Genomic DNA, 22,398 nt, shown 5'->3' with positions numbered 1-22,398 from the left:
CGTTGATGCAACCATAGTCCACACATGAGAACCCATTTATACATTAATTGTACAAGCTTGCTGTCAATTCTCCCCAGAAAACCGAAGTGGAAGCGGCCTTGTACATCAGAAACAATGCAGCTTGAATACATATGAGTTCATTTTTAAACAGCGCGGGAAGATAGGACAGGCGAGAGAAAAAACACAACACAAGCACTCTGTGTTGCTGTTTAACAATGAATCAGTACCAACTTTCCCAAATCGCAGCCATAATTAACGACCTCCGGTCATAATAAGGTCATGGTGAATGACCCGCTTTTTGTTAGCTAATAATTTGACGGCTGGCTTTGCCCTGTTTATGTCTGTTCATTCGTTCGATCAGCCGCAGAGAAAGAGAAGTAAGGACCGAAACTGCTGATACTGAGCGTAAGTGCCCTTTTCTGTGAAATGGAAATAGCCTGCTTTCTGTCAAGGCTATTCTGTCTCGGTCAAGAGTGGCTGAGCCGCTACAGAGTAACAGCCTAAACCACAGACTCCTTTGCGTTCAGATCCTGCCAAGATCATACGTTCTCCGGCCCATTTGTTCCAGTGCCACTCTGGCTTTGCTTGCGCAGTCCGCACTGCCACCGTAGTTCTGCATCGGCTCTGGGAAAATGCCGCGAGCGAAATGACTCGCTTCTTTCTTGTAGCCGTCGCGGCAATAACGCCCAGTACCAATACCGGCGTTTGATCTAACTGGTAGTGCAGCATATTGGGGGAAAAAAAAAAACGCGCAGAAAGACGCCGGAGGCAAAAAAAAAAAAAAGACAGCTCTTGTGATGTGTCTTCTTTCTGCGCCCAGTCGTATCTGGTTCGTCGAGGGCGCGCCTGCATTCGACCTTTGCGCGATAAGGACGCCCTTCGTTCCCTAGCCTTGGCGACGCGCTTTTGTCGCCGTCGTTTCTCCGGCTTCGCCTCCTGGATATTAAATCGCGTCGGGAGGAAGCTGGAACTGGGACATGTTTTTTTCAACTCCCCTGAAAAGCGAATGAGATCCATCACTGTTCATCGCTGCACGTTCGAGAAATGATAGACTTCAGCGCATGTCCACGCGTAGCGCATATTTACGGGGTTGGGCCATCGTCGGGCCTTGACGCGATGGCTGTCCTCATCATTGTCGTCGTCCATTTTCTACAGAAGGGTCGGGCCGCAGGCGATAACCAGAGATTCGGAACATTCCCCGCCTACACCCCACCCCACCCAGAAAAAAAAAAAAAGTGTGTGTGTGTGGGGGGGATTCGTTTTCTAAACGGCGATTTATTTAGATTTTGTACAAAAAAGCACTCAATCCCCTTCAAAGTACTACTCAGCACTAGAGACAGTGCACTTGTCTAATCATCTTGCTATTTGAACCATCTGTAGTTCGATGTTGTTGCGCGCCTCATGCGAAGCTGTTTTCAGCTCCTCCACGGTGGCAAAATCAATTCAATTTATTTGCCATAATGGCAGTGGCGTAGATGCACGCAAAGTTCAGGGTGGTACACGACTCTTCAGCTCGTAGTACACGAGCATGTACTGCGATTGTCTGAAATGGCGGTGCTCGGCTTGCTGTGTGCGGCTGCTTGATGACGTCACCCTATGTTTCTTGCCCTCGCTGGGATTTTCTGTACCGTCTGCGTGTACACACACACACTAACGTACTAACACACGCCGCCGGCTTTTCTCGTAGTGGGGCTGGTAAGGCTTTCGCCTTAAAAGAGGTCGGTGAAGGGGGTTCCCAGTCCACCCAGGGAAGCCACTGTCACAGACAAAGCTGTGTGAGCCTGGGCATTGTCGTGATGAGACACCAAGCACCCGACCTGCACAATTCCGGGCGCGTTCTTCTTATCGTATTTTTCAGCCGCCTGTCTGTGCTGGAGGAATCAATTGCCGGTGCACGGTTCCTCCCACTTAACAACAACAACAAAAACAATCAGTATCGTCATCTGATCTCAATTGTCTTCCTTTTTTGTTGGTGAACTGGGCGTCTTCCATCGGCTAGAAGATTGTTTGCTGCGAGGGTCGTAGCCATAGCACCAGTGTTCGTCGCCCGTAACGACCTTAGAAAGTTTGGGCCACTTTCAGTCTGATTTTTCTAGACTTGGCACAAAGTCAAGCGCATGCTTTTTAGTCCTCTGTGAGCTGGCGGGGAACAAACAAACTCTCGGCAGCGCGTCTCATGTTCAAGAGTCACAATCTCCAACTCACACATGCTGCTTTGAAATCTCGTCAGCTGTGTGCCGACGATCTCCTTGTTGATTTTTTCTCGGACTTTTTCGACATTCTTCGACATTCAGGAGCCTTCCACTACGGCACCTCTTTCTTCTACCAGTCCCTCCTTTTCCCTTCCCTTACGGCGGCGTGGTTCAGGTGTCCTGTGATATCTGAGACAGATACTGCGCCATTTCCTTTTCCCCAAAACCTATTATTATTATTATTATTATTATTATTATTATTATTATTATTATTATTATTATTATTATTATTATTATGTCATGTGCTTCTGTGGCTATTTTTACCAAGACTACAACAAAATTTCAAGCAGATTCGCTGTTCTGTACGGTAAGACATCACCACTTGTCACGAGGCGCTGAATAGAGTTAGCGACAGTTGGCAACAAAAGCCCGCACAACATTCCACGGCGATGTGCTGCTGACTCGCTGGATGGAGGGATGGCAGATGGGAGCGTCCCCTTTGAAATGGGATGAGGGCAGTTGCCACCATGCCCGGCTTTTTTTTTATTCATATTTCTTTTTATTCATATTTCATAGGCAAGGATGTCCTCTGTCTCCTTTGTTGTTCATGTTGTACCTGCAAGGGTTGGAGACCAAACTAGGGAGGAGCGGAGTGGGCTTCAACCTTTCTTTTTTCAAACAAAAGGAACGGATTAAACAGTCATTGCCGGGACTAATATACGCGGATGATATAGTGCTATGGCTGACAACAAGGAAGATTTGCAGAAGTTTATAGACATATGTGGTACAGAGTAAGATAGATTAGGTTTCAATTTTTTCTTAGGAAAAATTTGCAGTCATGATATTTAATGATGAGGGCGGCGAGCATAGAATACAGGATTTCACGCTAGAAGTAGTGGATGAGTACAAGTATCTTTGGGTGTGGATAAATAACAGCGCTGAGTATCTGACAGAGCATGAAAAATACGTAATGAATAAAGCTGGTAGGAATCCAGATGTCATGAAAAATAGGGCACTGTGGAACTACAATATGTATGAGATGGTAAGAGGGATCTGGAAAGGGGTGATGGTTCCTAGCCTGACTTTCGGTAATGCGGTCCTGTGCATGAGGCCAGATGTTCAAGCAAGGTTAGAAATTAAACAACGTGGCGTAGGAGGCTAGCTTTGGGAGCACTTGGCAATACACCAAATCAGGGGGTACAGGGTGATATGGGGTGGGCGTCTTTCGCGAGCAGAGAAGCTAGCAGTAAGATGGCATTTGAGGAGCGATTGAGAAAAATGGGGGAAAAGCAGTGTGCTAGGAAAGTTTTCAGATACCGGTACATAAGGAATGTTGACACAACATGGGGAAAGCGAACTAGAAGATTGACAAGCAAATATCTGGACAGCAGTAGGGGGGCAAATCAGCAATTATCGGCTAAGAAAAAGGTTAAAGAAACAGAGAGAGCTCTGTGGAAAACAGGGATGCTGACGAAATCGGCACTGGGAACATACCGGATGTTTAAGCAGGAAGTTGCCAAAGAAAATATCGATGATAATTGCAGGGGAAGCTCTTTCTTGTTTGAGGCCAGGACGGGTGTTTTGCGATCTAAGACATATAGATTCAGGTACCACGAGATAGACACGTTGTGCGCTGCGTGCGGAGAGGAGGAGCAAACGGCTGAACACTTTTCTGTAAAGGGCTTCACCCTACAGTGGAAAGCAGCAGGGCTGATTTTTTCAAAGCTTTGGGGTTTAAGGACAGTGAAGGAAAAGTATATTATAAGCGGGTTGAAGTAACCAAGCGAAGGTTGCCATTTTGCCGAAGCAGAAAGTGCCGGATTTTCTCAACACACCAGCTGTCGCGCGGCAGGATATCCGTCACTTAAGTCGTGTGTGAGGGTATGATAGTCCGTGCATACATTTTAACTACTGGCTGCAAACTCACCTTCCAGGCGAACGCAACAAATTTTTCGATATTATTTCTACTGGTCTTCTGTTCGTCGCAGTTTTTATACGAGGCCACAAGTAGCGAATCGTGTGTGTGGGCCCCTGTATCAACTATTCCTCGCGTTCGCTTTGCTGACGCGTCGATGTATCTCATTTTGCCCTCTTAAAGTCTCGCCATCCCATTTGAGCGGTTGTTGACGTTTGGTTGGGCGTGTGTTGCCCAGGGCGTAGGGATTTGCGTGCGCGTAAAAAATGACTATTTATCTCGTCATCTAAAGTAGATACAAGCATGAAATGCAGCGCAGTGATATCCGCACTGCCACTGAACCTGCTCCCCGCCTTGTATTCTTCGGTCTGGGCGCGGTCTCCCTTTGCGGGGCTGTCAGCTGCTCATCTTACCGGGCTTCTTTCGCCGCTTTGGCGGCCTCCGCATCTCATTTCATTAATGCTGGGCACTGCTTTGGCTGCTGCTTGATGCGCCAGCAGCGCAGAACGAACACCGATTCAATACGTATACAGCGAAATGTATACAACAGTTGCTGCGAGAGGCTGCCTAAATATCGGGATATAAAGCTTCCTGCTCGTTGTATTTTTTTTTTTCTGCTGGATGGCATTCGTACGGAAATTGGGATAAGTTCTCCTTCGTGTTCGGCTTCAGGTGGGCGCATTTCCGGCTCGCCTTAGTTTGCTGAGAATGACAGCCTAAAAAAAGCATTCCGTGTTTGTAAAAGAAAGAGCAGTCTGCTCTGGTGCCGCATCCGAAGAGGGTGAAAATAGTCGGGCATCCAGAAGCGAGAGAAGGAGAGAACATGCCAAGCGTCGACTGCTGTGCTTTCATTATGCGCCTTGTAGTCTGGGCATGCGCACTCTTCCTCCTCCTTTGATTTGCCGTGACGCGCAGGACGGTGTTTAATTAAGGCTTTTGCGGGCACGCGATGGAGACGTCTCTCGGGGATTTGTCTCCCCTCCCTCCCTCCTTCTCTTTCTTTCTTTCTTTCTTTCTTTCTTTCTTTCTTTCGTTCTTTCGTTCTTTCTTTCTTTCTTTCTTTCTTTCTTTCTTTCTTTCTTTCTTTCTTTCTTATTGCCTCATCATTGCAGTGACGCGTTTGCAGTAGGCCGTCCACACAGCTAAACCCGCTGCGTGTGAAGACCCCGGGACGAGAATGCATCTTGTCGTCGGTTGCCAGGGGTTTCGCCCACAGATATTCGAGCCCTGTGCCTTATGTCACAATCGTAGTTCTCCGGTGGTTGCGTGGACGGAAGGGTTGCAGCCATTTGGTGGCGTCTTTCCGGAAACAACTAGTATGCGTTGGCTGGGCGTTGCCATTTTGTATGCCGCGAGCCCAGCTCAGTTCGTCTTAAGTGCTTATTCCTTTCATCTGCCATTTTCGAGGACGTTAAATCTGCAGGTGTTGGCAGCTTGAGGCCCTTTCTCCGCGCCTAAGTTGAGCGGTGAAATTACGACTAACTCGCCACGTAAAAGCGCTGTAATCGTTTCGCAGGAAATCATTACAAAGAACGGTAAGACGATGTGTCACCATGCATGTTCATCAGTCCATGGCACTAGAAATGCAGATATCGGCCCCTAATTTCAGGTTCATTGAGCCTTCATCACGCTTGTTATGCTTCGTGATGGAGTCATGATGTTAGGATAAGCCGTGAGCTTATATTGCTGTTACTGGCTAATGACTCCTTGTTAGCCGTGTCAAACGACTGCGCTATGTATCCGGATTATGGGAACAATTTCTGTCAGTTCCACTGCTGTGCGTTCTCGCGCGTACGGAATTGGCATAGCTCGTGTTCACAGAACCGTCCTACATGGCGGCAGCTTCGTTTGGCTAACAACTTCAAGACAGAACATTTTGAAGGCCAGGAGGAGAGCCATTGGTGATGGAACGGCGGGTATTGACGCAAACACGTACTCCCATTGGTTGTTGACGCCGTGATCAACGTCACGACGACGATGGCGATATCGATCAATGTAAAAGCGGGATGAAGTCATTATAGGCAACTTATTCAAAGAATCCTTCTATTCGTTGCGTTTGAAATGCTTCAGACTCTTGTCAAATGATCCGCACTGGTTATTTCTTTGTTATTTTAGGTCAGATCTTTCGCTACAGTGAGTTTTGAAGCTGCTGCTCTGACTTGTTTCCCTGCGTAGACTTTTTGTGATGCTGGAGAGAAGCGCGGCCTCGTTGATTACCCCATTTCTTATAAATATCCAATAGACAGTCCATGAACTGTCTACGGACGGTATGTGAACTGTGTAAGAAAACTTTAATAAATTTCAGGTGAACAATTAGCTCAGTTGTTTCGCCAATACACCTGAGTGGGTCTTGAAGGGTATTGTAATTGAAAGGGCAAACACGACGATTTGAGATCCCGCCGCTCGCGTGAGGGGCATGTCCCGTAGGTCACTTTATGCCGCTGTATTCGCTGTCGCTCGGTCATCGCCTCTCCGAGATGATGCAGGCCTATCGCTGGATGTGTAGAGGTTGTGCGATAAGGTCGCCACTGACCTTCACCAGCCGGCCTTTCTTCTTCGCGTCTTGTGTATGCGTGTGCCTTGGCGTCTGGAAGCTACAGAAATGGACGTGCCGTGCGCACCGCCGCGTCCTGGCCTTCACCTGTGTCCGGTGTCGTCAGAAGGCCGGTGTCCAAAATCGGCCGGTGATAAGACCGCCCGAGGGGCGCTCGACGCGCATACAAAAGCGTCACACAGGCGGGAGCGATTGTTAGCTGCCGAGCGCAGTTCGCCCAACTTGCATCGATGTCGCGATTTTCTTGTCGCTTTTCACAAAGTGGTGTTTCAGCGCATACGTCGCTGCTTTCGGACACCTCTTGCGCTGTTCGTAGGCATCATTCCGAGAGCGTGTTTGTAGTTGCCATGTTCTCGCGCTTAAAGAGAAGATCGTGCAACTGCTGTGGACAGTCGCGGCCACAGTAATTTGGAGCGCACTTCGGCGAATAAACTCCTCTCGCGCCTGTCCTACAGCGGAAGTTAGGAGGCGCTAAAGTATATACATACATGCTAAAAAATGCTGCTCGTGCGCTCGCGTATAAGCCTAAGAAAGGTTCATGTTTTCGCTGCGGGAAGAGGAGAAAAGTTCAAGCGCCGGAACGTGCTGCGTATTGTGTTGCAATCCTTCCATTGATAATTTTTAGGTGGGTCTCGCGGTATAATATTCGACATCCATGTTGTTCCACAATGGAAGGAGAAAAATTGCAGGTTTTTGAGGGCTGAAATAAATATTCCAGAGGCAGACAATACAATTCTCTTGGGCTACATTAACTTACCGACAATTAATTGGAAGCTCATACTCACCCCGGGAGACTGACGTGGAGAGCTGTGAACAACGTTTAGACTTGGCGTTCTCTTATGATTTAGGGCTGGTAGTAGCCGAATACACAAAGTTGTGTGATACTTCATCTGTTATTGACCTAATTTTAGTGTCGCGTGGTTTGATAAGGCTTTTAACTGGATGTGAGTGTTTTAGGCTACCTTGAAAGTTCCTTTGATGAATTCATGTACTCCTACGAATCAGACGCGAGCACTGATGATTTGTAGAATTTGTTTTCCAGTGCCGTAACCCATTGTATAGAGAAGTTTATGTCTAAGAAGAATAAGAAGCGTGGTGAGAGAAATCCATGGGTTAACAGGGAAATTATTCATGCAAAATGTAAAATAAACAAAAGGGGAAAGCATGTTCCGAAAATACCAATATAGCTGACAAAACCAGTATTCGCAGCATGAGACGTTATTTGAATCACCTCATTAGGGAGTCAAAAGACTGGATTTGCAATGTAACGTTAAGGTTTTTTTCCGAAGCACCCGTTAATTTTTGCTGTATCTAAATCCGTCGACTAAGCAGCCCTGTTATAAAGCTGAAATTAATACTGAAGAGAAAACTGAACCATTTACTAAGGATCAGGCACGTATTCAAGGTAAGGCCCGAGGCGCCCTCCCCCATGTTCTAATGGCAGTATTCATTTGGAGTATGAGCCCCCCGCCTTGACAGAAAAAGTTACCTTGGACCTTTCCCGAAAAAAATACCTGCTGCCAAGGATGCTGGTGCAGTTCCAAGCTTATCCGACCTCCCTGCTCGTCCTCTCATTTCGGACATTAGGGTGCCCTGGACCTATTGCTTAATACTAATACAAAAAGAAAGGTCCAGACCAGATGGTATTCCTAAGGATTTCTTAGTCAGGTATGCTGAATGGGTGTCCAAATTGCTTACGAAAATATTTCATTTGCCAGGTGCGAACGTTTCTTTCCCTACCGCGTGGACACTCGCCAGGGTAGTACCAGTTGATGAAACCGGTAGCACTTCAGACGCACTTGTTCTAAACTACTAGAACACATTATATCCAAACATCTGTCGAACCACCTTGAAACGTGTAACTTAGCACCAACAGAGCACGGTTTCCGCAAAGGTCTGTCTACGATCACGCAGTTAGTTGAATTGGTCGCTTCAGAAACGTTAAATTTGCGCGGACAGATCAACCTTATTATCTAGACTTTTCTAAAGCTTTTGATAAAGTTTCTCTCCCAATACTTTTGCTGGAAATCAATATAGTGTTCAAGAATCCCAACCTTACAAAGTGATTCACCTCGTACCTACAGTACCGTCTGCAGTGTACGTAGAAATAGAAGCGTACAGATCCAACTGACAACCGGTGTTACCTCAGGGAAGTGTCATAGAACCTTTTTCATTTCGTATTTTGATTAATGACCGGCGAAGTCTCGTTTCTGTTCCAATAAGATTATTCGCCGACGACTGTGCAGTTTATTATAAGATTGAATCTCTTAGTGACCAAAAAAAGTTGCACTGCAGCCTAGAAAACATAATGAAAACAGTGTGATGACTGGCAAGTGGTAATCAATCCCATAAAATGAGTATGCATGTCTAACTGGAAAGAAGATCCTAAAATTTTCATATCGTATACACGTGGCAACGCTTCCGTGGCAACAAGGAAACGAGCTTGGAAGGGCAGACTGGAGCACAAATATCTTGGCTTAATATGTAGAAGCGGCTTGAGAGGGAACAGAGGAAATATCTAATAAGGCTCATAAGGAGTGTAAGGCGCATTTTGCAGAGTGCAACCACGGAAATTTAAATCTTGGCTTATAGAACACTGGTTAGACCCATTATTGAGTACGCAATGGTTGTATGGGATCTTTACACAGAGAAGAACCGCAACAAACTGGAAAGGGTTCAGATGTTATCTCCCGATTTATCTTCTACAAATTTGGTCGTGTTCACTCCCCTTAAAAAGTATGACAGCTTGCAAGCCTTCCCAATTTGTAAATTAGGACCAAGTATGAGAGGTAGAAATTTCTGTTCATTATTATCAACGATCAAATAGAAATCAATAGGATCAACTATTTTGATATCGTTACTATAATGAAACCTCTAAACGCCGCTGCAGCATGTGTATTCCGCCTGCAGTAACCCGTAAAGATGCATTTAACTATAGTTTCTTTCCCATATCTATAAAGGAATGGAACATGCTTCAGATTCACTGTCCCCGCAATGCTTTCTTGATAAACTTGGACGCTTTTATATATACCCGAATGCAGTGTACTAACCAATCTGCGCTTTCTTGTGTTATTTTTGTCTGGGTGTAGACATACATGTCCTTAAGTTTATTAATTTCCTTAAGTGCGCTTGAGTAATTGGCGCTGTTCCTTTTTGTTGTTGCTCTGCAATTTACTGTACAGACTGCATACATTTTTGTTGTCCGGCGTAATCAGTTGTTAAATTGTATGTATTACCGCATAGATTTCTGTTGCCCGGTATAATCAGTTGTATGCGTTGGCCTTGTCAGATTTGCTGGAATTGCTTGTTTTTTGTTTTGTTTCCACTCCTGTAGTGGCCCTTCAACAGGGCTGACCGTATCAGTACAGAAGAAGCCCGTATACGACTATTCTCTGCTGGGTAACTTGGCGAGCGTCAACCGGCTGTCTCCGTTTCGTTTTCCGAGCCCATCTTTATGCGTATTTGAGCCGCTCCTGCGTGCTTGTTCTCCTCCGAGTTGCACATTCGTCTTGCGCCGTCCTGTTCAAGGACGAATGGAGTGTTGGCCTGCCAGCGTAGGCAAACTTGAAGAAGCTGGAATGCGAGCTGGCAACGTTGCCATCCCGGTTTGGGTGGAGTGTGTACACATGGCACGCAATGTAAGCACACGGGTCTAGACTCGCGGTGCAGTTGAATGGCGTCGCTTTTCAGCCTTCGCCTGCGCTGCGCAGAGTGCACGGTGCAAGTTTAATGGGAGTTGACAGTGAAGGAAATATCGGCGAACGTGAGAATTGAAATTCAGAATGCTAACGTCAGTAAAACTGCTACTGTTTTTCATGCTTTCTTGGCGTGAAACAGCGAGGGCGAGAAGCACACAGACAGACAGATTCATAAGGTGTGTACATCTGAGCTGTTGGGCTTGTTTCGTGGCGTTTAAAAGACGTTAAACATTAGCTGCTGCTTTCTTTCATTCACTTACGGTGCAGTATTTTCTGTAGTGCAGCGCGATGTTTCAAGACCGTGTTCATCGTGGATATATGCAGCTATCTTTCTATGTTCAGTATGGTACACTGTTAAAGAGAACGTGCGGTCGCGTGAAGTTGACTTTCCGCGAGGCGCTGCTGCGGAAAGCCGGAAAGAATGCCGAGCTGATTATGGACAGGAGTTTTTTTTCGGGATTCTGTCCCCTTGCATGGATCTCATTTTTCACACCCACAACGCATCGATTACCTCTTCTCGCTGCTGAATTGGCTTTTTCCATTCTGTGGTAGCGTTTCGTGCGAAATAAGCAACATTTTCTCCGGACTTGATTAGCCACGTGTCAGTGCCTTGGTTCATATGTTGCAGAAAATGTTGCTTATTTCGCAGGAAACGCGACCACACAATGGAAAAAGCCAATTCAGCAGCGAGAAGAGGTAATCGATGCGTTGTGGGTGTGAGAAATGAGATCCATGCACGGGGACAGAATGCCGAAAAAAAAAAAAAAACGCCGGACCATAATCAGCTCGGCATTCTTTCCGGCTTTCCGCAGCAGCGCCTCGCGGAAAGTCAACTTCACGCGACCGCACGTTCTCTTTAACAGTGTACCATACTGTACACGCTAGTTAGTTTTAGGAGTACAGAACTTGGTGGACTGCCTGGCTGAGACCGATCCATGACTCGACCTAGATTGTGCGACGAACTCCGTCCACAAAGAGCGGGTCTTCGAGTGAGTTCCCACAGCTATCTGCATATCACGGCCGACATTTTTCTTTACATTCTCCGTGTTACTAGACAATCAGCGATAGCCAAGAGAGGGGCCCTGGTGATATCGCCTCGTTCACTTCTCGCTTCTTTAAGCAGTTATCATGAGTGGCGCCCACTTCTCTGCCGGACTTATCAGAAAACGCCGCCCCAGCACATCTTAAGCGACCCCCTTGCTTCCATTCTTTGTTCATCCTGTGCTAATCGATCTATGCAGTGACTTGCTACGAAGTTGATGCTTGCACCTGTTACAGACTTTGATATTGGTCTTATTGGGTTTAACGTCCCAAAGCGACTCAGGCTATGAGGGACTCCGTAGGGGAGGGCTCCGGATAATTTCGACCCCCCTCGCAATTTTCTGTAAATTTGACTCTATGCGTGGCTGCTAGGTCGCGTGGCGAAGCCAGCCAGCTGCGGGCGAAACCTCTCTGCCTGTCGTTTCGTCCGACTGTGATTGACGCTGAAACCTGCGTCTTGTTAGGATAGAATTCGCTGCCGGCTCTTTAGCCCGCAGTCAGGCACCGCTATTCAAGAGGCCGCCCGCTAATTGTTGCGTGCGAGGTGTTTGCTCGCGGGCGGCAGAGGTCGCTGTTTGCGCATGCGCGGTAAGAGGGATCTGGAAAGGGGTGATGGTCCCTAGCCTGACCTTCGGGAATGCGGTCCTGTGTATGAGGCCAGATGTTCAAGCAAGGCTGGAAATTAGGCAACGGGGAGTAGGGAGGTTAGCTTTGGGAGCACATGGCAATACACCAAATCAGGGGGTACAGGGTGATATGGGATGGGCGTCTTTCGAGAGCAGAGAGGCTAGCAGTAAGATAGCATTTGAGGAACGATTGAGAAGGATGGAGGAAAAGCGGTGGGCTAGGAAAGTTTTCAGATACCTGTATATAAAGAATGTTGACACGAAATGGAGAAAGCGAACTAGAAAATTGACAAGCAAATATCTGGACAGCAGTAAGGGGGCAAATCAGCAATTATCGGTTAAGAAAAAGGTTAAAGGAACAGAGAGAGCTTTGTGGAAAACAGGGATGCTGACGAAATCGGCACTAGAAACATACCGGACCTTTAAACAGGAAATTGTCAAAGAAAATATCTATGATAATTGTAGGGGAAGTTCTTTGTTGTTTGAGGCCAGGACTGGAGTTTTGCGGACTAAGAAGTATAGAGTCAGGTACCAGGAGATAGACACTTTGTGCATTGCGTGCGGAGAGGAGGAGGAAACGGCTGAACACTTGATACTTTTCTGTAAAGGGCTTCACCCTACAGTGGAAGGCAGCGGGGCTGACTTACCCAAGGCATTGGGGTTTAGGGATAGTGAAGGGAAAGTGGATTTTAAGAGGTTAGAAGTAACCAAGCGAAGGTTATCTGATTGGTGGCTAAAAGCAAGACAGGAGTAAAATTTCACAAGACATGGCTAGGTGGCTTGAGCCACCGCCCGATGTAAAGGGTTCAGCCGTATCCATCCATCCATCCATCCATCCATCCATCCATCCATCCATCCATCCATCCATCCATCCTTCGATGGCTTCTCCCCGCATTTTGTACTCGCATCAGGCAAGCTCTCGCTGTTGATTCGAACCCTCGAGCGCGAGGCGACGGCTTCCAAGAGTGGCTGCTTTGCTCACGAGCTCGTGAGTATAGCACGCTTGTGGAAGCCTCGCGCTCATATAGGTTCCACTTCACTGCTAGACTTTGCGAGGTGGAGCATACAGCGCATGAAATGTAATATGAAGACGGTTTTTGTCCATGCGTCGGTACGCTCTGTGTGGCGGAGATTGAGAAAAGGATCACATGTCGCTTGCAACGTCTTCGTAAATAGCTCGCTTCGCAGAAGCGTTGAAGGCTCCGACGGGGATGTCAGTATATAGAGTTACCCCAGGTCGCTTGCGGAAGGCACGGCCAGCATTGAAGAGATGCGGGCCGGGCGCTTGAATGCGGCTGCGTGTGGCGCAACCGCCCCTTTTTGCGGCGGAGGCGGAATAGGGCGCGTGCGTTGTCATAATGGACTGCTCCCGACGGGCTGTCTGCCAAGCAGAGCATCGTTGCCCGCCGGTCTGTTCGCGTTTCTCACTCTCAGTAACGACTGTAGACGGGCGTAAAGGCTATGTAGAGTTTCCGTGCTTGTTTTGGCTCGCGCACTGGGCATCGACGCGACGGCTGCTTGTTTTGATTGTTTTTATTTTTAGTCGCATTTAGGAACACTGTTGCGCTAACCGTGTTTGCTGCTGTTAACCGTTCAGCCGACTAGACCGTTTGTTGCTCTCATTTTTCTCTTGGCTATCTGTCGACCAGACAGGAGAGGACGTGGACAGGGATTCGACTGAACGCGACGTCGCACAAACGAAATTTGAGAATTAAGTCCGCTAATCTGTGGCGCTGCTGACGTCCTGTTGCGTTGCATGCTCAGACTAACCGAGCTAGTGCGCTGGTGCGAATGAATGAATGAATGAATGAATGAATGAATGAATGAATGAATGAATGAATGAATGAATGAATGAATGAATGAATGAATGAATGAATGAATGCTGCCAAGTATGTGCCAGCTTTAGCGCTTCGACAGGAGATGTGAATACAAGACACTGAAGACATCGGATTTAAAAATGTTCCGCCTCTCGATTAAAACGCTTGACGTCCGACCCGAAAAGAACTCCGTATACAATCAAAGTTTGGAAGTGAGTGTTGCCATCACTCAGGGATCCGCGCTCAAAATCTAGAGAGAGAGACGGAGACAACGACGTAGTACACCACTGTTGAACGTGAACAAGAAAAGACTGATGTTTATTTCAGTGCGATTGCCCGATAGTTGTTCGGGATTTCCGTGGTTGCCAGCAGGCAGATTGAAACACGCTGAATTTAGACTTCCTACAGAATCTATCTCGGCGCACCGTAGTTTGCTTGCGAAGACGGCCAGGGGTGACGCCGCCTGTATTTATTTTCTGACCGTTTCTGTAGCTGATCAAGTAGCGTATTTGCTACAGAACGCTATATTCTGTCCGTACGGGCAGAGTTCAGTCTGTCCTCCGAGACTCGCGTCAACGCGTGCACCCGTTGGTGCCGGATTATTTCTGCACACAACGTGAGAACTCTGAAGGAGGAGCTCATAGTCTAAGATCACTGCGCATCTTGCTCCTCCGAATGTAGAGCCCATGTTCTTCCTTCCTTTCACTCCCACACACACATACACAAAAGAAAAAAAGAAAACATCCATCATCCTATAAGCGTTCGAGTTCACTTTGCACTGAACACGTCCGTGGTGCCCATGGCCTAAATGGTGCTGTTGCCTTCATATCCGCTCCAAAGAATGGAGCGACGTGCCCGCGGCAGCGGCCGCTGATGACGTACGTGCCGCGCGTTGCCGGCGCATGGCGTGTTGTGTGGGCGGGGGTCCTCGAAAAAGGAAACCGTCAATGGAGAAGGTGGTGCGCCGATCGTCGCCCGCTGCAAGCCTGTCGACACGCACCCAGCAGCGGCGCACTCATCTGGCGCTCTCACGAGACGATCGAGCGGTTTCCTGTCCCTCACTTGCCGCTGTGCGCGCCTCGCTGTCTATGCTGTGTCCGCGTGCAGTTCTTGCAAGTGCCAAAGTTTGCCCCGTGAATGTGGTAGTATAGAAGACTGAGCTGAGGGGTATGGTCAGGTGCATTGAGTTCAGGCGGTCATTCCCGGAGGCGACGGTTGCCTGCTCTCAGCGTGTGGGAGCTTCCTCGCTGCCGCCCACTAAGCGCATGCCCCAATCACGCTCCAATTAACGGAATAATAAGTGTGCATTGTTGAGGTCACACTCGCTTTGCAGCGCCTTTGGTGCACCAATGTTCTACGTTTGGTTCTTAGCGCCGCGACAAATGCGCTCGCTGTGAGACGGCCGGCGTGAAAAGGCTTCTCGGCTGAAATGTGCGCGCGTTCCTGGCACGTCGCTGTGCCGTTATAAAAACTGAGGCGTCTCCCTAGCTTGCGCTCTTGCCAGGCGAGGTGCCCCTCTGCACGCGGCTGTGGGATTTGTTAACAGCTAGCCGGGCGCCGCAGCGACCTTGCATAAGCTTGGCCCCGTTTCCCTTGGTCTGTGTACCTGAGATTACGCACTCATTTCATCGCAAATCTTATCCGGTCGGTCCTCTCGCCTCTGAATTGCTTGCAAGTGTCTGTTGGTAGCAAAACACATGTTGCTCGGAGATTAGCATCGAGCAAAAGTCGGGTTTCTATACTTCCTCAGTTCACATCACCGGTCAAACACCAAGCGGATCGAAATACGAAGTTTTCTTTCCGGCGCTGGAGTGTACACTGTCGCAGCGCCATTTTTTTTTTCTCTGCGTGACAGTGAGGATTCTGTGGAACTCTATATTATGCGCAGTCTTGTACACATTACAGAAAATAAGTAACCGATTACAGTTACTCCATCTGAAATGTATACTGACTTCAATTACCGCCTCAGAAAAGTAACTGAATAATTACAGAATAGTGATCGATTACAATTGCGTTACTTTTCTTTGAACTTTATTGCCATAACACAGACTCACTCTTTTCCGGTCCAAATCGTTTACGTCCACGACATAATTACAGGTTACTTCCAAGGCGTCTGCACGACCAGCGAAGCAAGGCGTAACCTGCGTTTAAAGGGATCCCGGCGTACACCTCTCGCGTTCAGGTGTGACATGTAACACGACATTACGACCCTGAAAGCTCGTAATTCCGCGCGCTTGCGGGTGGCTACGCTTTGACGTGTGCTGTTGTGAGAGGGCGTTGCATCAGCTGTAGCCTCTTTACGCATACGCAGGCGTTCCCTGAACCAGTCTATTTGGTTTGTCTCGTCAAGTTGTCCGGTTAGAATGGGGGTCTCCCTTGCTTCCTTTTGTTGAGCGTGCTTTTACGTATTTGCTCGCATTCAGTCACTATAGAGAGATGTAGCGTGCCGGAGACCTACTAGCGTAGACGTATACCGGACGCGCAGTACGTGGCACGGGTGCGGCCAGGCGGGGCCACTGCGCGAGCGCAGCCGGCGTCCGGTAAGCGGTATACGTCTAGGTCTCCGGTACGCTACATCTCTCTGTTGCCTTCCTAGGTAATCGGCGGGCGGCGGTGTCGCTTATTTGGAGATTCGTGGTACAAGTGTTTGAGAAGGGAAAATGCCGTCCGCTTCCCGCGGCCGGCGAATAGCATCCTCTGTCACGCTGCAGGTTTTTCTCTTAAAGGGCCCGATCGTGCAGAAAAGGCGGGCGGATTCACGGTGAGTTGGAGGTCGCAGTAGAACAGAGGTTGGCGCCAGACGATCGCCTGTCGGGAATAGAGAGGGGAGCTGGGTGAAGGGTTGTTCGGCTAAGTGCCTTCAGCGGAGAAAAGTTGAAGGGAGGCGAAGGTGCGGTTTTAGGTTGCCGTCCCGCCAAGGTTCACTTTACCCGAGGTAAGAGGCACTCAGTGGCGCTCCGCTAAAAGCATGCACGATAGCGTCTTCCTGGCATCCTGCAGCGCCCCGCAGTGGGCGGCCAGGGAGCAGCACCGAATCGTAAGTGCAACGGCCCTCGCGGAAAAAATAGGTATCCAGACAGTTTTGCCGCAGAAGCAGCAGCGTTTCTGATGCGCCGATTGCACGGCCTCCGCCTGTAGACTGAGTTCTTGGGCTGACTGGCGTTTTTGCTGGCGCGTCTGCTGCTGCATGCGTGGCTGCAGAGGGGGCGGTCTCGTCGTTGGAAGCCGCAGCCCAAAATTTCCAGCCAGTGAGTGTGTTGTCTCGGTGGCAGGGGAGCGCCGTACACCTGGCGCTATCCTCTTTTTCGTCCCAGAGAGCTGCGACGAAGAATCTGGGATTGCTTTGTATGGCGTAGCAAAGTGGGTGACATGTACCGCATGCGCCTGTGCTTACGGCGACACTGAGGTCACTGTTAATATGCAGTGTGTGGGGAGCTCTGTACTGATGGCCTGTTGTCTTTCCGCCGTGTTGCTGTTCTTTCATATAACTAGATGAACGCGACCTGGACTGCGGACTCCAGTTTCTGGAAGCTAGCGGATCGATGGACGTAATATTGCATTTGAACTGTGGTGGCCGCATTTGAGTTGCGCCTTATGCATAACGCGCTCTGGCAGCGTGGAGAGACGCATATAGTGTTCGCTTTGCGGAGTGCATTTCGACACACACAACGCGAAGCGTGCGCGCGCGTTCCTTCCTGGAAGCACCCCATGGCGAGGTAAACACGCCCTGCACTGTGTATACCCGCAACCCGGCTATTTTCGTGGGGAGGGCAGCGCTGAAGCCCCAGGCGCGCTGTGCCAACCGCTGCTTGCATGCCGCGCCGACGTCCGTTCCTTGACGTCGAAAGTGCGCGTCGCTCCTTCCTCCGGTGCCCTTCTTTTCCTTTCCGCGTGCGGCACGTCCTCGTGTTGGACACTTGGGGCACAGTGCCCTGTTTCGATTTATTTATTTTATTATGTTGCCAGATATCGAGAGCTTCGGGTTCCAAAACAATTTGGTCCTTAAGCCGCAGTGACACCGCAGCGGGGTCTGAAGAAAAGACGCGTGAAAGGCGAAGGATATAAGAATGCGGAGTGCGCGAGAGAAGTCACAGCTGGCTGCTTCTTAATGCCGCTGTGTAGTTCAGTGCACTGCTCGTTTCTCTAGCAGTTGCAGTGGCCCGTCTGAGCGCGGGAGGCAGTGCGTCGGGTACCGAACCCGCGCCTGGCGTTTCTCTTCCTCTTTTCCGGGTGAATAGCGCCGTTAGCTCGAGCGCCGCTCGTGTGCCTCACTACCGCACCTGCGAACCTTTTTTGTGCGGTGTCAAGGATTTGCGGACCGTGAAACACGCGGCTGGTCTAACGCTCGGCTATGCGCGAGTATACGCGCCGCTCGCTATCGGTTCGGGTGTCTTGCCGTCGCTTTTCTGCGTGTTTGGTACTCGGTGTTGTACGTACATGCCAAAGGGTCGTGTGAAGTTCTCATTACAACGGGTTGACTAGGCTAGTCTGTCTGTCACAATAATAATAATAATAATAATAATAATAATAATAATAATAATAATAATAATAATAATAATAATAATAATAATAATAATAATAATCATCGAAGAGCACAGCCAGTGTGTCGACCTGAAAAATACAAAACTTGCAGTGCTGTTTCTTATATGCCATGAAAAATTGCATATAAGCTTGCCTGAAACAAAAATGCGTAACTTACATGAGTTGGAGAAGGCTCTTTCTTGCAGTCAATATCTTGGAACTTGATGAGCAACTTTGGTGCTTCGCATTCGACTGACGCTCTTTTCGGAGGCCGTATCAAATTGTTGACACTCAGCATACGATAGATAAACAAGAACTGCTGGACAGTTGGTTGACCTCCATCTCCAGCCACATGTCTAGCTATGCCAAAAAAAAAGGGCAGTCAAATAAATTGTTCATGCGCCTTGTGAAATCAGCAGTGTCGATGGATCCCTGAAGCTTCCTGCAGTTCTCTTGTTTGCTGTAGAATTCCGTGGCTGAAGCTGTACTTTCACTCAGCAACCGAAAAGTAAGAAATATACTATAAGGCTCATATATACTATAAGTCTCCGTTGCATCTGCGCCCGTCGAACTCGAGCACATCGTCGGTGCAGCGCCGGAGATCAGCTGACGGTTCCCGGCGACGCTTGGTAACCTTAGACTGTCGAGGCGAGTGAGTTGTGCACTTTTTCGCACTTGACGTAGGGAGGCCTTCGAAAATCCTCGGCGCGGCATCCGGCGAAGGTTTTGGCACATCGCGCTGCGACGTCACAAACACGCCACCCATTGATCTGCACGCATGCACAATGCCACTCGCATCGAAGCCGCGAAAGCTGCCAGGGAGACGATGCACGTTGCCTGGCTCGAACTTCAACAGAAGTGGGCGAAGTGTTGAGGTTAGTGTTAGCTGTTGGTAGCATTAGCCTTGCGATTACTCTGGCGGCAATTGCTCCGCCGTATATATGGTGACACTTGGGTGTCAATTATAAATGCTCGCCAAAGAAAAAATAAATGGTTTGGTTTGGTTTATGGGGGTTTAACGTCCCAAAGAGACTCAGGGTATGAGAGACGCCGTAGTGAAGGGCTCCGGAAATTTCGACCACCTGGGGTTCTTTAACCTGCACTTACATCGCACAGTACACGGGCCTCTAGAATTTCGCCTCCATCGAAATTCGACCGCCGCGGCCGGGATTGAACCCGTGTCTTTCGGGCCAGTAGCCGAGCGCCATAACCACTCAGCCACCGCGGCGGCAAAAATAAAAATAAATGCTTTGTTATGAGGAAATGAAAGGTGCGGTAACTGTCACCTCTTGGTGGGAGTGAAAGAAGAAGGAGAAAAATAGGCGCCGGAATAATTTCGGCCGCCTGGGGATCTTTAACGTGCACTGACATCGCACAGCACACGGGCGACTTTTGCGCTTCGCCTCCATCGAAACGCGGCCGCCGCGGTCGGGTTCGAACACGGGTACACCGGATCAGTAGCCGAACGCTCTAACTACTGAGCCACCGCGGCGGGTTCAGAATTTGAGGCGCAGATGTGTCACCTGGCAGAACCGAACGAAGGTAATGATACTTTTAGCAGTGCACTTCATGCTTGCAGCTGCTCTCGACGACGAGAGAAGCATTTTTTATTTCAATGCTTAATCGTTAAAGGGGACATGTCGCGGAGAAAGTGAAGCCCAAGGAATGAAGCCCTGCCCACCGGATTGTGGTAGTTAATAATTGGCCACGAGAGGTTGCCTGGCAAGAGCATGCAGGGTAGCACAGGCCCCACCACAGCAGCGGTACGAGGACCTCCAGTGAGCTATGCATGAGCCTAAAGTATACAGAATGACCGATGTCGCGACGTTAAAAGAAGCTGACGGGAACGAGGACACCAAGAACGAAAAATAACAGAAATGAAAAAGAAATCGGTCTGTGGTCAGTATCGTAGCGGCGGCCGTTCGCGCATTTACGTCGTGTGGCCGTCTTTTTCTTCTCCTCCTCATATCGATATAAAGACACCGGAGAAGAAGAAGCCGGTCTACAGGCATTTGAATGATGGCGGCCAGAAACGAGGCAGACAGCCAGGTGTGCACCAGTGGGTTGGCACCTGCGCAACAACCGCGCCGTGTGCTGTACAGCTTCTGCGGGATACCTGGCACGCTGCTCGCGATGACGCCACCCGCGGCCAGCCGCTTGAAGCAAGGGTGCGGTGATAGACGCTCGCGTGGCATTGATCCGTCGTCGTCTCGGTAGCCGCCCCCCCTTTTCGGCGACGACGCAATGTCTTTGCGTCACGGAAAGTGCTTCCACATTTAGCGGCGGGTATTTAACGGTGGGCCCCAGGAGTTGCAGTAGCGCATTCTGTGAGTTTCAATTTCTATTCAACCATCGCGGAACAAGTTGGAATCACCTCGCCTGAAAAGATCGCCGTCGGTGGATTAGCCGCCCTAATGCTCTCCGCGCAGAGTGACGGATTGCTAGCTGCTGTCAACAGCGCGGTAAGCAAAAGTGTGGATAGGGTGTGTGCTTGGCAGTACACCGCCGCTTTCGCTCTGGGGAGTTTATTCTCCCTCGAATAAAAGTCGACCTTTTGGCTAGCTGGCTGGAACTGTGCACCGCACGCGGCAAGCACCGACAGGCACAGCTTCGCGCCTGAATGCGGTGTGCATTCGAGGCGGCATGTTTGCGCGATGAGACGCCGGCGTCTGCGTGCAAATAACTTGCGCCCTTATCATTACGCGAGTGGGGCGCTCTTCCACGTACTTGGAGCGGCCGCCGGCGTGTGTCCAGACAGTCGCCGTACCCGGAGGCGAACGAGAAGTCGGCACGGATTTTTTTTTTTTCGTTGCCGCTCGGCGCCGGTCTCTACATTGACTGGGCCGGGCAGCTGCCGTCGCTTCGTGTCTCGGCCCCTGTAGGCTAATTGCCCGCGATGTCTGCTGCCGGATTTCATCCCCTCGCCTGCCTGTCTGCGCCCGAAGAGGTTAACGAACAACGCAATGCTTTGCTCATAACGCGGCGTCTCGTGGACCAGGGTTCGGTGTTGACGCAACGCCTGCTTTTCCTTCGTCACCAGTGACGTATAGTATAGATGGCTCGTTTTCCTTCTTGAGGACGCTTTATGCACCAAAAGAGGAATTCTCAACTACAGCGCTGGCGGGGCTCACGCGATGCTGTGTCACGAACAGCTTTTTGCTTGCTTTTGTTGCGGCCGCTTCGCGTGAGCTTTAGCACCATGCGTGCTGGCGAATGGAAAACGGTGCGGACATCGGTGGCAATGAAGGAGCCAAGCTTGCCTGTATGTCTCGTGCGTATATGCCTTTTTTCGGCCGCATTCCCGCGCAGATCTTTTTCCTTCCCTGAGAACTGTCATGGATTTTATGTTACAGGCGTCGTTTGTAACTCGTGAGTGTGTAATGCAGCCAGTGCTATAAATGCCGCGTACGGGTTCTTGCGACGGGTTCCGCTCCGGGGTAGTTCTGCGGACGCGTCTGAGTTCTACGGGCAGGCTTTCACAATGCTACAATTATTCATTAAAATTATTCGGGCACTAGGGAAATTACGCAGTCACCACTGACTGCGGCGGGACGCTCAGTGAGGAGTTAGCCGCTTCTCTGGATTTAAAGACGGCATGACGAGACGCCGCGCGAGGAAGATGACGGGATATGTCCCGTTTTGGTGCTCTCGAACCAGGACGAGCCGCAACCAATCAGCCCGATAACAGCTTCCGTTAGGAGTTAGCTGCACAGCTGAAAAATGGTAAGTACTTGTATATCAGTAAAACAAACTAGTAACACCACCGCCACCTGCCATCACCTGCCCATCGACGTTTGCGACGAGTGTTACTCATCACATTCAAAAATTGAAATCTTCACCTATGATATGTGGCCCACGTCTTGTGTTAAAGCCCGAAAGAGGTATTTAAGGCAATTAAACGAAACCAAACGAAACCGAAAATGAACATGGATTGTGTATGCGGACTTCGGTAGCGCGAGGAGGCAGAAATGTGAACTTGCGGGGGAAAGCGTTAATTATGTGCCGTTTCGCATTGAGGACGTCGGTGTGTTGCT

General features: G+C 49.3%; 1 protein-coding gene across 6 annotated transcripts in view; it reads left to right on the top strand.

Annotated features, from left to right (window-relative positions):
- Positions 1–22,398, top strand: part of AMPdeam (AMP deaminase) — a 123,513-nt gene that overhangs the window by 927 nt on the left and 100,188 nt on the right. The window lies entirely within an intron of this gene.

This window comes from Amblyomma americanum, chromosome 6, assembly GCF_052857255.1.
Source record: "Amblyomma americanum isolate KBUSLIRL-KWMA chromosome 6, ASM5285725v1, whole genome shotgun sequence".
Taxonomy (NCBI): Eukaryota; Metazoa; Arthropoda; class Arachnida; order Ixodida; family Ixodidae; genus Amblyomma; species Amblyomma americanum.
This window is presented reverse-complemented; position numbering and strand designations above follow the sequence as displayed.